The sequence below is a fragment of the Peromyscus maniculatus genome, chromosome 5, assembly GCF_049852395.1.
Source record: "Peromyscus maniculatus bairdii isolate BWxNUB_F1_BW_parent chromosome 5, HU_Pman_BW_mat_3.1, whole genome shotgun sequence".
Lineage (NCBI taxonomy): Eukaryota > Metazoa > Chordata > Mammalia > Rodentia > Cricetidae > Peromyscus > Peromyscus maniculatus.
Window position 1 is genome coordinate 130,883,189 of NC_134856.1, and position 13,120 is coordinate 130,896,308.

Here is a 13,120-nt window from a genome sequence, read left to right on the forward strand (position 1 = left end):
CAACAGTTTTATTTTGAGATGGGGTCTTACTATATAGCCTTGCTGGATTTCTTTTGGCTTTCTGTATTTGCTATCTCTATTAATTTTCTGTTTTGTTCATAAAAACTTGATCTCTCTCACATCTTAATTATTTGAGCATCCTTCAGATAAAGTCGTTTTTCCAAGAAATCTGACATAATGTCTTTGACATAGATAGGTTCATTGAACTGAATATGTAGTTCAGGGCATGTTTATATTTATGTTCATTTTTTAAATTATTATGTCTTCAAATATTCATTCTGTCCCTTTTTCTTCCCTGTGACTTCTATGTTGCATGTTGGCATGCTTGATAGTATCGTACAGCCCCTTAATACTGTTTGCTAAAAATGTGCTAATAATGGAAATCAGAACTTTCCCCTTTCCCCAGAGTTAACTGTATTTTTAAAAAATGTTTTATTTTTCTTACTGTTGTAGGCTGTCTTTGCACCAAAGATCAGCCTAAAGTGCAAACTTAATGTCTTCTTGGATGTATTCAGAACTAGTGCATTTCTTGGAACATGTACTGTCAATTTCTAGCTTTCCTTATATATTGGGATACTTAAATTATCATACAATGACTATACAGAATAGAATGCAAAGGACTTCATTATAACATTTCTACATATGTATAAGTGTACATTGGATCATATTTACCTCTTTTATAATTTATTTTTCTTACCCTTGCTTATCATTGCAGTTAGCTTTTCTTAGTGTTATTTGTGGATAATACATATGTTTTCTGTATGGTATGTGTGTACATGTGTATACAGGTGAGCTTGTAGGTGTGTGTGTTTGTGGAAGTCAGAAGTCAACTACAGACGTCTGTTTCTATCATTCCCCACCTTATTTTTTTGAGACAGGGTCTTTCACTGAACCTGGAGCTCACTATTTCAGCTAGACTGGCTGGTCAGTAAGCTCTAGAGGTCCACTTGTCTCCTCCCATTCCCTAGTGCTGGCGTTACAGGTGTACACTGCTATTTTACATTGGTGCTGGGGGTTTGAACTTAGGTCCTCATCCTTGTATAGTAAGCTCTTGATCCACTGAAACATCTCCCTAGCCTCTACAGTTACTTATTAATGACCCAGTCTTTAGTATTTAGCTCCCAAATAAAGAACAACAACAAAAAGGAGTGTATGAGTGGCTTCAGTAGGAAAAGAAAGGGCTTGCAAAAAATGAAGGGAGGGGCAATGTGCTGGATAGTTTTATGTCAATTTGACACAAGTCGAGAGTTATTAGAAAGGGAACCTCAATTAAGAAAATGGCTCCTGGTGCTGTGTGGTGCACGTCTTTAGTCCTGGCACTCAGGAGGCAGAGACAAGTAGATCTTCGAGTTTGAGCAGTTTATAGACCAACCTGGTCTACAGAGCAAGTCCCAGTACAGAGGCTATACAGAGAAACCCTGTCTTGGGGGAAAAAAAAATAAAAAACAAACATGAAAAGAAAATGCCTCCATAAGATCAGGCTGTGAACAGACAAGCCTGTAGGGTATTTTCTTAATTAATTAGTGATCAATTGGGGTGGGCTCAGCCCATTGTGGATGGTGCTTGTATAAGAAAGCAGCCTGAGCAAGCTATGGGGAGCAAGCCAAGTAAGCAGCACCCCTCCATGGTCTCTGCATCAGCTCCTGCCTCCAGGTTCCTGAGTTCCTGTTCTGACTTCCTTCAGTGATAGGGCACAATACAGAAGTGTACATCAAATAAACCCTTTCCTCCCCAACTTGCTTTTTGGTCATGGTGTTTTGTCACAGCAATAGAGACCCTGACTAAGACAGGCAACCACAATGGATCCTGACTTTGAACCTTTATGATATGAAGCAGCAATTATCTTGAGGGAGCGGGTTGGGTGGGCTGAGTGGGGAGGCAGGTTGGAGGTGGGACGGAGGGGACAGTAACAAAAGAGATATCTTGATGGGGGGTGCATTTTGGGGTTATGGAGAAACCTGGTGCCAAGGAAACCCCCAGGAATCTACAAGGATGACCCCAGCTAAGACTCCTAGTAATAGTGGAGAGGGGGCCTGAACTGGCCTTCTACTGTATTCAGACTGATGACTACCCTAATTGTCATCAGAGAACCTTCATCCAGTAACTGATGGAAGTAGATGCAGAGATCCACAGCCAAGCACTGAGCTGAGCTCTGGGAGTCTTGCTGAAGAAAGGGAGAAGGGATTGTATGAGCTAGGCAGGTCATGACAGGAACCCACAGAGACAGCTGATCTGAGCTTGTGGGAGCTCATGGACTCTGAACCAACAGTTAGGGAGCCTCCATGGGACCGACCTAGGTCCTCTGCATGTGTGTGACAGTTGTGTAGCTTGATATCTTTGTAAGACTCCTAGCTGTGGGATCAGGACCTGTCCCTGGCACTTAGCTGGCTTCTGGGAACCTGTTCCCCATGCTGGATGACCATGCCCAGTCTTGATGCAAGGGGAGGAGCTCGGTCCTGCCTCATCTTCATGTGCCATGCTTTGCTCAAGCCCATGGAGCCTGCCCCTTTCTGAATGGAGATGGAAGGGGGGGACTCAGAGGAGAGGAGGAAGGGGAAATTGCAGTCAGTATGTAAAAATAAATGAAAAAAAAAACCATTATTTAAGTAAAATTAAAAAAAAAGAAAGAAAAGAAAAGAAAAAGAAGCGGCAGTTGGAGAACAAATCCCCAATATGTAATAGGGAACATTGGTTTATTCCAGGAACGTGTTCCAGACACTGAGATAGAGCTAGGTTGGTTAGCAGCTACTGTGCTAAGAGCTGAAACTGATCAAATTAACCACAATTTACTACCCTAGCCATCCTGTGGGATGCTGCAAGCCTTTAATAGTCTCCAGAATTCAAAAAATAGTTACATCAGACAGATTCTGTCAGTTTAGTTGTTATCTAAGTGGGAAGACTGATTCCTGGTGTCTCTTACTCCGCTGTTTCCCAGATTCCTCTAATATATTATAGAAGTTAATCTACTTTTTTTCAACAATCATTTGGTTACTTGTGAGTTTTTAATACTTTATATTAAAACAAATATCCACATAAGAGACTGTTGTATATCTGTGCATAACTTTCTGTAGGATAGATTCCTAGAAGCAGAATGGCTTAGCATTTAGTAGAGTTTGATAAAGTGGTCTAAATAAAGTCTATCATTTTACATTTCTGTCAACAATGCATGCAAGTACTTAGTTTGGAGAGCTTTAAAGTCTTTTGTTCCTCTAATTCTCAATACACCTTGCCTCACAGCTTTATTATACACAGCGGTTGATGATTTCATTCCGTTTTGTGGCTTCAGTACTATCTACCACATTCTAATGGATCTTATTTCTAGCCCAGAATTCCCTTGATCTGCAGAACTGATTGTGCTAGCCTGTGGTCACCTCAGTAAATAACTAACTTGAAATACAGTTGGATTACACCCAAAAGATAAGCTTCATATACCTGATTCCTCTTCCTCCACTTTCCTATATCCAAATAAACCTCAAGTTTCACTAATTTCACATACTCCCCCAACCTTGGTAAAGGAATCTCCCTTTCCTGGATAACCAAAATAGTTTCTCTTTCTGCTTTTTGAGACCGGATCTCTACATAGCTCTTGGCTGTCCTGGAACTCACTCTGTGGACCAGTCTGACCTCCTGAGTGCTGGGATTAAAGGAGTGCGCCACCACTGCTTGGCTGCCACAAGCTTCTCTTTTTTTTCTTTTTCTTCTTCTTCTTCTTCTTCTTCTTCTTCTTCTTCTTCTTCTTCTTCTTCTTCTTCTTCTTCTTCTTCTTCTTCTTCTCCTCCTCCTCCTCCTCCTCCTCCTCCTCCTCCTCCTCCTCCTCCTCCTCCTCCTCCTCCTCCTCCTCCTCCTCCTCCTCTCTCTCTCTCTCTCTCTCTCTCTCCCCCCCCCTTTCCTGGTGACACAGTGAGTTTTACTGGGGTGACTTCTAGGAATATGGGTGAGAGATTACTTTCAGGAGCAGGAATGGCTTGAAGACAGCTGCATTCACCAAAAGTTCTCATGAAAGCTAGAAACTTGGAGTTCAATATAGAACCTGTAGGCAACTTGACATGTGGAGAGTATCTCTCTAGGCAACTTAGCTTGTCTGAGCCTCTTCAGGCAGCTTTTCTTGTCTGACAGTGTCTCTTAGTTATAGCTTATTCATGCTTGGAAAGGGAGAAGCTTTGTGTTATCCAATCAGTTTCAGGGACTTCCTTAAACTTTGAAGTTGTTTACTTTCTGAGGTTTAAGGAGCTTCCTTACACAATGGAATATAGAGTGTTTCACCTCTCCTTAGGAAAGTCTGCATCTTAATAAGGTCCCCTCCAGGACTGAAGGTTTTATCTGGGAGGAAATTGCTGCATAATAGTGCTGAGGTTTGCATACTCATGAGAGGATGCCATGAATCTGCTGTGTATACTCCTAATTTAGAGATGAATAGGGTGACTGGTGCACTGCCATTGTCTTGGTCAGTAATGCTTCATCTGAACTAAGCTCCTTATCCAAATAGGGCTTTCCTTAGTGTGCCACAGCCTTTTCTGTGGTGCCCTGCTTCTAGATTTGCCCCTTCTGTGTGCTTCATAAAGCACAATACAATCACTATGGCCTTTTAAAATGCAGATCCAGCCGGACAATGGCAACATTAAAACTAAAATTCACCATAAAATAAGAATATATGATAATAAATACAGTTAATATTAATTTTCTTTTCCTGGACACAAAAAGATTCTAAGGGAAATGAAAATGATGACATCATCCACCAGTAATGGGAAAAATTGAAGCTGAGGACAAACACTATGTTTTGATTTATTAAACCTCAAGTGAATGTCTCTTTATCCTCCCCATGAGTGATGGAGTTACATTACTTGCCAAAGCCTTCTTTTTTCATTACATACCTTTGTAAATATTGTGGTCACCCTGGTTTACAGCCATCTCCTTCAGACAGTGTATCAGTGGAAAAGAATCTTCATTCCCAACAATGCTCAAACTACCATATGTGTAATTCTCTCACCAGTCCCTCACTAAGCATGGGCTTCAGGGGTTACAGCAGGGAAATTACAGGGAAAATAACAATTCTGAATGCTTTGGGCTGCCTGTTTTTCAAGGCAAGAACACCACACCCTATAAAGCCTGAGAGAAACAACCTAAGAATTCTCTAATGGCCTTGCATTAAAGATCAGCCATCTGAGTGCCAGAAAGGGCATGTAACTCATGTAGATTCAGTAAGTCACAGGGCTTAGGTCTGATTCAGGTCCTGACTGCAGCTACCTGTTGTCAAATCTGTCCTAGCAGCGAGGAACTGACTTTCATTAGCAGTTCTGGAGTTTTGTGATGTAGATACCCAATGATGATGAGAGTGGCTGGCTGTTCACATGCCCTTCAGAGGCTGCTCAGGAAGGAAGCACTGACCAGTGATAATGTCTTGAGCATTGTAAGAAAAGTAAATCAGACTAGCTGCTCATCTTTCCCATTTAACCAACATTAGGTAGTTTAACCCGATTCAGTTTCCTCATTGTGCTTTTGTGGCACCTTAATTTTGCTCCATTATAGAATGGAAAATAATAAAGCATGTAATATGGTTTAAGAATTTAGTGAAATCACATGTGTTCACTGTTATTGCTATTGCCCCTGGTTGCCCCTCAGAAGTAGAAGATAAGTCCTCATTGCTGAAGTCATCATGCAATTTGGACCCAGAACCAGGACCCAGAGCCCCTGAGCTGGAACTGATCTGAAAGCCTTCTCCTTGGGGACTAAGCTTCTTTGGTACTAGAAGGTGCCATGCAACTTTCCAAAGGAGGGAAGCAATCAATAGTCCTGCCCAGCTCTGACATCTATGAATCACAATAATGACCAACAATGGCAACCCTGAGGGTGCACGCAGCAGTGGCACACATCCCTTGCTGGTAACCAGGAGCTCTCTAATAGGACTTAAGACCTGCTCAATGAGATAGAAGTCAGCCTGCTACTGGAAATCCAGTCAACTACCCTAAGGCTAGTGAAGCTGTGGATATTAAAGGATAACCTACAACTGACACCTGACAAACCAGCAAAATCTTTAACTATATTCTAAACATTTGTCTTTACCCCCATAGATACGTGTTGTCCTCACCTTCTCTGCAGATGAGAGTTTTCTTCTTTCTACAACAGATGGAGGCCATTAAAGAAAACCATAACTGATCAAAGTGCAGAATTGTGGAGCACAGTCCCTACTGATATATCTACAACAACTCCTACACCCAAGGCTCTGGGGTCATTGTGGAGGAGAGAAAGATGGTAAGAGTCAAAAGAACAGGGAGATTGCTGTCAGATTGTGTATCCTAGAATGTAAGAAGCTACACCCCCAAAAATCTCAACAACATGGCTGCCTAAATATGAGCTGAACAAAGATGACACCGATAGACATGTTAATGTGGATGAGGGAAAGCTCTAGAAAGCTCACGTGGCCTCAACCTTACACCAAGAACTATAGGCAACTAAGAAATGCTGAAAATAGGAGATCTCTCTCTCTCTCTCTCTCTCTCTCTCTCTCTCTCTCTCTCTCTCTCTCTCACACACACACACACACACACACACACACACACACACACACACACACACAAATTAAAGAAGCAGCCAGGAATTTGAGGGGTTGGGACATCGAAGACTTGGAGGAAGGAAAAGGCATAGAGGGGAATGATGTAATTTTTTAAAAAAAGGACATGACCATTCATAGTGGCATATACCTTTAATCCCAGTAACCAGGAGGCAGAGGTAGATTGATCTCTGAGAGTTTGAGGCCAGCCTGGTCTGTATAGTATGTTTCAGGGTAGCCAGGGCTATATAGATAGAGACCCCATCTTTAGAAAAAAACAAAACAAAACAAAAACAATGTGACGAAATCCAGAAGGTGAGAGGAGGGGAGGGCAGGAGTTGAGAGGAGGGAGAAACTGCAGAGATGAAGAAGGAATCAAATCCCTTCGAGTTTCCTGCCTTGTTAAACAGCAGTGTAAAAATATTAAATTACTAGTTAAAGGGACTGACTGAAAACTTACATGATCAGAGCAGTTGTTATTTAAGGAGCTCTTTTGTTTTGCTTTGTTGTATGTGTAAAACAGAAATAGCCTTATTGTCCTATGTAGACAAATATTCGGGAGTTATAAAAAGTAATTATGAATCAAATAACATAACCAATAAAATTCTCTACAAAACTGTGATTAATTTTTAATCAGATATCCCAGCCTTCATATCTACTCATACATCCACAAGGCATAAACATTGGTAATTTCCTGTATGTCACTCAACAATATGTCATGCTCATTCCTCTAAGTTAAAAGAGAGCGCCTCCTGAAACACAACGACAGAAGAAAATGCAGCACAGGCACGCCCACAGGCCAACCTGATTAAGGACACCCCAACAGAGACTTCCTCACATAACTCTGGGCTTTGTCAAGTTGACAGCTGAATCTGACAAGTAGATTCCTTGTCACTTTGTACACAAACACATCACCTTAAGCCTTAATAATTTCTTTGTTTGTCACCAAGATCTCATATTAGTATCATAATATAAAATACAGTGCAACTTTAAAAGTCGCACTCTGAAGTTTCTTAACTGTGGGCTTCTACAAAAAAGTACTTACTCATTAAAAGAATATTTCCTTACTCCAAAAGAGAAGAACCAGGGAATAAAAATCACATGTAAGCAAAACTGCAGTCTGTCGGTATAGCTCAAATCCTGTAGCTGTATGCTTGACATCTGGGAGTCCCTCATGATGTTTTGGCTGCAAAAGGCTTGGGCATATCCACTTCTCCAGCTATGCTGTCCACAGTACACCAAGCTTCCAAAGACCAGCTCCATTCCACACTTGCTGCTCTTCTTGGTGGATCTCACAGTCCTCAATATCCTGGGATCTCTACTGCAACTGAGAATGTCCCTTCACTGGTGGCATCTTTTGGTCTCTCTTCAGGAACTCCAATGACCTTGCCACCCAGTGTCAAGCTTAGCTTCTCTCTGTGACCCTTTCATGCCTTCAAAACCAGTATCGTGGGAGACTTATACATTACTTGCCAAATTCTGCTGCCAGCTTGATGTACAGTCTTGGCTTCCCGTTGGACCATGGCTTCTTTATTCTGACCCTAAGGAAATACTTCCCACTTACTTCAATGGTGCTGGCCTCTTATACAACACAGTTAAGTTTTTAGCCTAACCAGCAACCAGTTTCCCAGTAAAACATAGAAGGTTTCACGTCAGTAGTATTGATTTCTTGTTAATCACAGCTATTTTTTCAGCCCTACTTAAACAGTAACCACAGAGATTCTATATGAACACTCCTGTGTAGCATGAATCCCAAAGGGTCTTATTAATAAAAACAAACCTGGAGCTGGGTATTGGGGTGAATGCTGGAAGATCAGAGAAGCAGAACAAGCCACAGCTTCCTCACCTCAACAATTCCTCAGCTGATCCTGTTTCCTCAGACTGGAAGTTTCTGAGTCCTTATCCAAATGGATCTCAGCTGAACTGTGCTGCTCAAAGGCTAAAAGCTTAACCAGCCTAGTTCCTGGTCTTCATACCTTATATACCTTTCTGCCATCACTTCCTGGAATTAAAGGCATGAGTCACCATGCCTGGATGTTTCCAGTGTGGCTTTGAACTCACTGGAAATGAGTTAGGAATGCTAGGATTAAAGGCATGTGCTACCACTGCCTAGCCTCTATGTTTAATATTGTGGCTGTCCTGTTCTCTGACCCCCAGATAAGTTTATTGAGATGACAATATATCAACCACATCCCTGAAAGATGTTTTCTTTCCTTTGAAACTTCACAATGGCCTCCGTTGTCAGCATTTCTCTCTGCATTGTTTCTCTGCATTCCAAGCTCCCAAAGAACAGCTCATCAAGCTCTCAGCTCTCAATAGCTTTTCTGGATCAAAGTTCTAAAATCTTCACTGTCTCCCCACCTCCCACCAATAACATGGTCAGGCCCATCAGAGCAACACCCCACTTCTGGTACCAATTTTTGTTGTAGTTTGCTTTTTGTTGCTGTGATAAACACTAAGACCAAAAGTAACTGTATGCTTCCAGGTTACAATTTGTCACTGAGGGAGTCAGGACAGGAACTCAAGCATGAACAGAGGCAGAAATCATGCAGGAAAACTACTTATTGACTTGCTCTCTAGTTCTCTCAGTTAATTTTCTATATACAATTCAGGATCATCTCAGAGATTATGCTGTCCTTGGTAGGCTGGGCCTTCTCACATCGGTCACTAATGAAAGACAAGTCCCCAAAGACATGCCCGTAGACCAATCTTAGAGAAGTAATTCTTCAACTTAGGTTCCTTCTCCCCAGGTGACTCCAGTTTGTGTTGACAATAAATACTAACCAGTTTAAGTGACTTCAGTGGTAAGTGAAATAAATGACTGAAAGGCTTACTCCCTTTTGGCATGGCTGATGCTCACTTTCTGCATAGTCTTCACTATACTCTTTCAGAGCACTACAGTAGCCAAGTTTTAGAACATAATTATGCCTACAATAATAAGAGAGAAGGAAAAACCATAACACCAGCATTTTCCATGTATTAGGGTGGTTAAAACAGTTTCTGAAAAGCAGCTCATGTAATCATCCATTAAACCACAAACCTGTAGCAGTGACCTCAGAAATCTTAAAATTGTTTTTTTCCAACCATGTCAATCTCAGCATGGTAGTTATTGTTATTCCTCTATGCCTCTAAAGAGTTACTTTTGTTTAAGGAGCCAGAAAGATGGCTCAGCCATGAAGAGCAGTGGCTGCTCTTGCAGAAGACCAGGGTTCAGTTTCCTAGCACTCACAGAGGGGCTTACACCTGTCTGTAATTCCAGTTCTAGGGGATATGATATCCTCTTCTGGCCTCTGTGTGCAGTGAATACACATAGTAAACAGACATACATGCAGACAACACACACACAAAATTTTTTAAAAAGAGGGTTTTTTGTTTATACTGTTTTAAATAGTTATTCTTTCCTCATCTGGTTATAAAAAGCACAAAACATTGACAAAATAATGAATTACATAGAGAATTATCTTTATAATTTCATCATCTAGGGACAAATATTATTATCAATTTTTGTTTATCCCTTTTAATCTGCTCTCCAGAAAGATGCAAAATTATATATATCAAAAGATAATACATATATTGTTTTGAATATTTCCCTTTTCCTCTTGGTATATTGGGGACAACTTCACATGCCAGTATGAATGTTATTTTAGTTTCCAAAGAGTTTTGTAGTACATTGTTCTGAATATACAACTGGGTTACTTTTTGTTTGTTTTTCCATAAAGTCCATAGTTAGAGTGCTTCAAAGTACTACCCCAAGGCACACCCCTGCACGGAAAGATGTTCCTATAATGCATTTCCAGAAGTGATTCACGGGCAGACAGTACTGCTTTTTATTAGCTGTCCTCTATAGAACGATTTCTGTTTGCCACACACAGCATGCCATGAACACAATTCTCCTCCAACAGAACAAATCAGGCTGTGACTTATGATTACCAAGTATGTGGGGGTTATTTGGATTATTTTTAAATGATGTTCATACTACCTGTCTGTCTCAACATTTCATACTGGGGGTGGTAGCACACATCTCAGTGAACACTTCTTGACTCTTACTGATGTTGAAAAACTTCCTTTCACCAACCACTGAAATTCCCTAGTCTACAAACTTCTAATTTAATGTTTTTGTCCATTTGTCAGTTGAATTGTTTGTTTTTCCTTTTTGCCTTGTAATGACTTTTTGATTGAAAAATAAATTCCTTTAGAAAATTTAAAGGCATAGCCAGGTGGTGGTGGTGGTGGTGGTGGTGGTGGTGGTGGTGGTGGTAGTGGTGGTGGTGGTGGTGGTGGTGGTGCACGCCTTTAATTCCAGCACCAGAGAGGCAGAGGCAGGATCTTGGTGAATTTGAGGACACCTAGTCTACAGAGTGAGTTCCAGGACAGCTGGAGCTGAAGCACAGAGAAAACCCTGTGTCAAAAAAACAAAAAACAACAAAAAATTTAAAGGAATTTATTCACTATTTTCTTGTTTCCAAAACTGATATTCAGTAACTGGTAATGAAGAGCCTTACCGCTCCCTTGTACAATAAAAAAAAAAAAAGAAAGAAAGAAAAAGAAAAAAATGTATGTATATTATATGTATAACACACACACACACACACACACACACACACACACACACACACACACACACAAAACTTATTTAGGTGTGGTGGTGCAAACCTTTAATCCCAGGACTGAAAGACAGAGACAGGTAGATCCTCTGTGAGTCCAAGGCCAGCCTGGTCTACATAGTGAGTTCCAGGAATATGTATGCATGCATATGTATGTATATGTGTGTGTATGCATGTATGTATATGTATAAATGAAATTAATATTTTTGAGATAGGGTTTCATGTAGCCTAAGCTGGCTCAAACTCCTTATGTAACCTCGACTAATCTTAAAACTCCCAATGCTTCTACCTCCTAAGTGCTGGGATTATAGGTATGTGCCACCACTCAACCACTAAAATTACATAATTTCTAATGACATTAATATGTGACCAGTTTTTGTTTCCTTAATAAGTTGAAATTTGCTCAATTTAACAGGACTGGAGACTCATGCAGCCTTTAGGGGAATGAGGACACTGCCACTGTAAGCCTGACAAATCTCAAGTGGTATGCTGGGTAGTTTGAACTTCAAAATCTATGCAATATTTTCATGCAAACAGCCTATGAAAGCCACAAATTTGTTTCAGATCACTTTTGTGACTCTAGTTCTGCCTTTTCAGCCTGCAAAGGAAATGTTCTCCTCAACCCCCGCCCCAACTCCCTGCTGATGTTTTCCACTTTTCCTGTGATTTTAAAAAAAATAAAAAATTTCCCTTGGTAACCATTTTCCCTGGTTACTTCTTTGGCTGATTTTTCCACACAAAGAACTGAAAGACATTTATCCCCAAGGGAAGCAGCTATTTTAGATCTGACTAAGAAGTCAGCTAATATTTTTCAACATTCCCTTCTGTTCTTTGTTTTTAAAGAAAGTTCTGGTTTTGTTTCATTTTCAGCGGGAGACTTAAATGACACCAAGCAAAGCCTACTTAGTTTAGATTTCCAGGTAAACATGTTTTAAATTTTAAGTTTCTACTACAGCATGTGGCGTGGCTTTAATATCTGGGTATTTTGTGTGCAAATATGTTTAATCCTTGAGAAAGTATCTCTGTAATTAATAGAGTGAAAAGTTACAAGTATGCTTTGTTTTGTTTATGTCTTTCTTTTCAGGGGGATTTCTCCCCAGTATTTCAAATGTTAAGGAATTATAAATTATTTTCATATGTTTAGCTAGGATTATGTGATGAGTAGAATTATCAACTGATTCGAAGCTTTAATTTTCTCAGTTCTAAAGGAACATTAATGTTTAATTAAAAGCATTTTCCACTTTAAGTCGGCTTGCTCACATGAAGGATAATTTGTGGCTTCTTAGATATACTGAAAATTATGGATACTTTTAAAGTTTACTTAAAACAATTGAAAAAATTTTAATAGAGAAAATAAGTTAATTAGAGTTTATAGATATTCATTTTTTGGATAAACATAAAAGGTCAGAAAAGTAAAAGCATTACTTGGTGAAAGTAATATTGTGATTAGAGTATCTAGAAACATGATTATAAAGTTGCTTATTAAAATATTAAATGAAAAACAAAATTCTATAATCCAGTGAATATCAGTTAGTATTGAGGGCTATTTCTCAAAATTTATTTAAACTAGATCCTGATTTTGTTTAAGACAGTTTTGTCAATTTACTTCTGAACAAATCTATTTTGATTTCAGAGTTAAGCAAAAATGAGTTCATTTGGAACAGGGAGACAAACTTGAGAGTAGTCTCAGGATCTCTGTCCTGGAGAGTGACATCTAGCTGAGCAGACATGCTCTCTCCCAGCACTCACACAATTCCTAGACAAGTGAGAGCTTATAAAAGGCCCAGGGATGGCACAATTCACCTGCGCAGAGGCCCCTAGAGATTATCTAGAGAGTCTCAGGTCCAGAATTAGATTTTTCATGACCCTCATATATTACATGTATGACTATCAAAGAAAAAAACAGTCAGTGTACATGATGCAGAATGTTCATGCTATGTGTCCATCAGGGCCCACTGCCCTACTCAGG

General features: G+C 40.1%; 2 protein-coding genes across 4 annotated transcripts in view; one reads left to right on the forward strand and one right to left on the reverse strand.

Annotated features, from left to right (window-relative positions):
• Cenpp (centromere protein P) overlaps nucleotides 1-13,120 on the reverse strand; it is a 210,215-nt gene that overhangs the window by 27,713 nt on the left and 169,382 nt on the right. The window lies entirely within an intron of this gene.
• Ecm2 (extracellular matrix protein 2) overlaps nucleotides 11,880-13,120 on the forward strand; it is a 34,190-nt gene continuing 32,949 nt past the window's right edge. Inside the window, exon 1 of one of the 2 annotated variants that reach the window (XM_076573306.1) lies at nucleotides 11,880-12,071. The gene's annotated coding sequence lies outside the window, so the exon portion shown is untranslated. The remainder of the gene's footprint in view (nucleotides 12,072-13,120) is intronic. The other variant, XM_006992274.4, reaches the window with a different exon arrangement.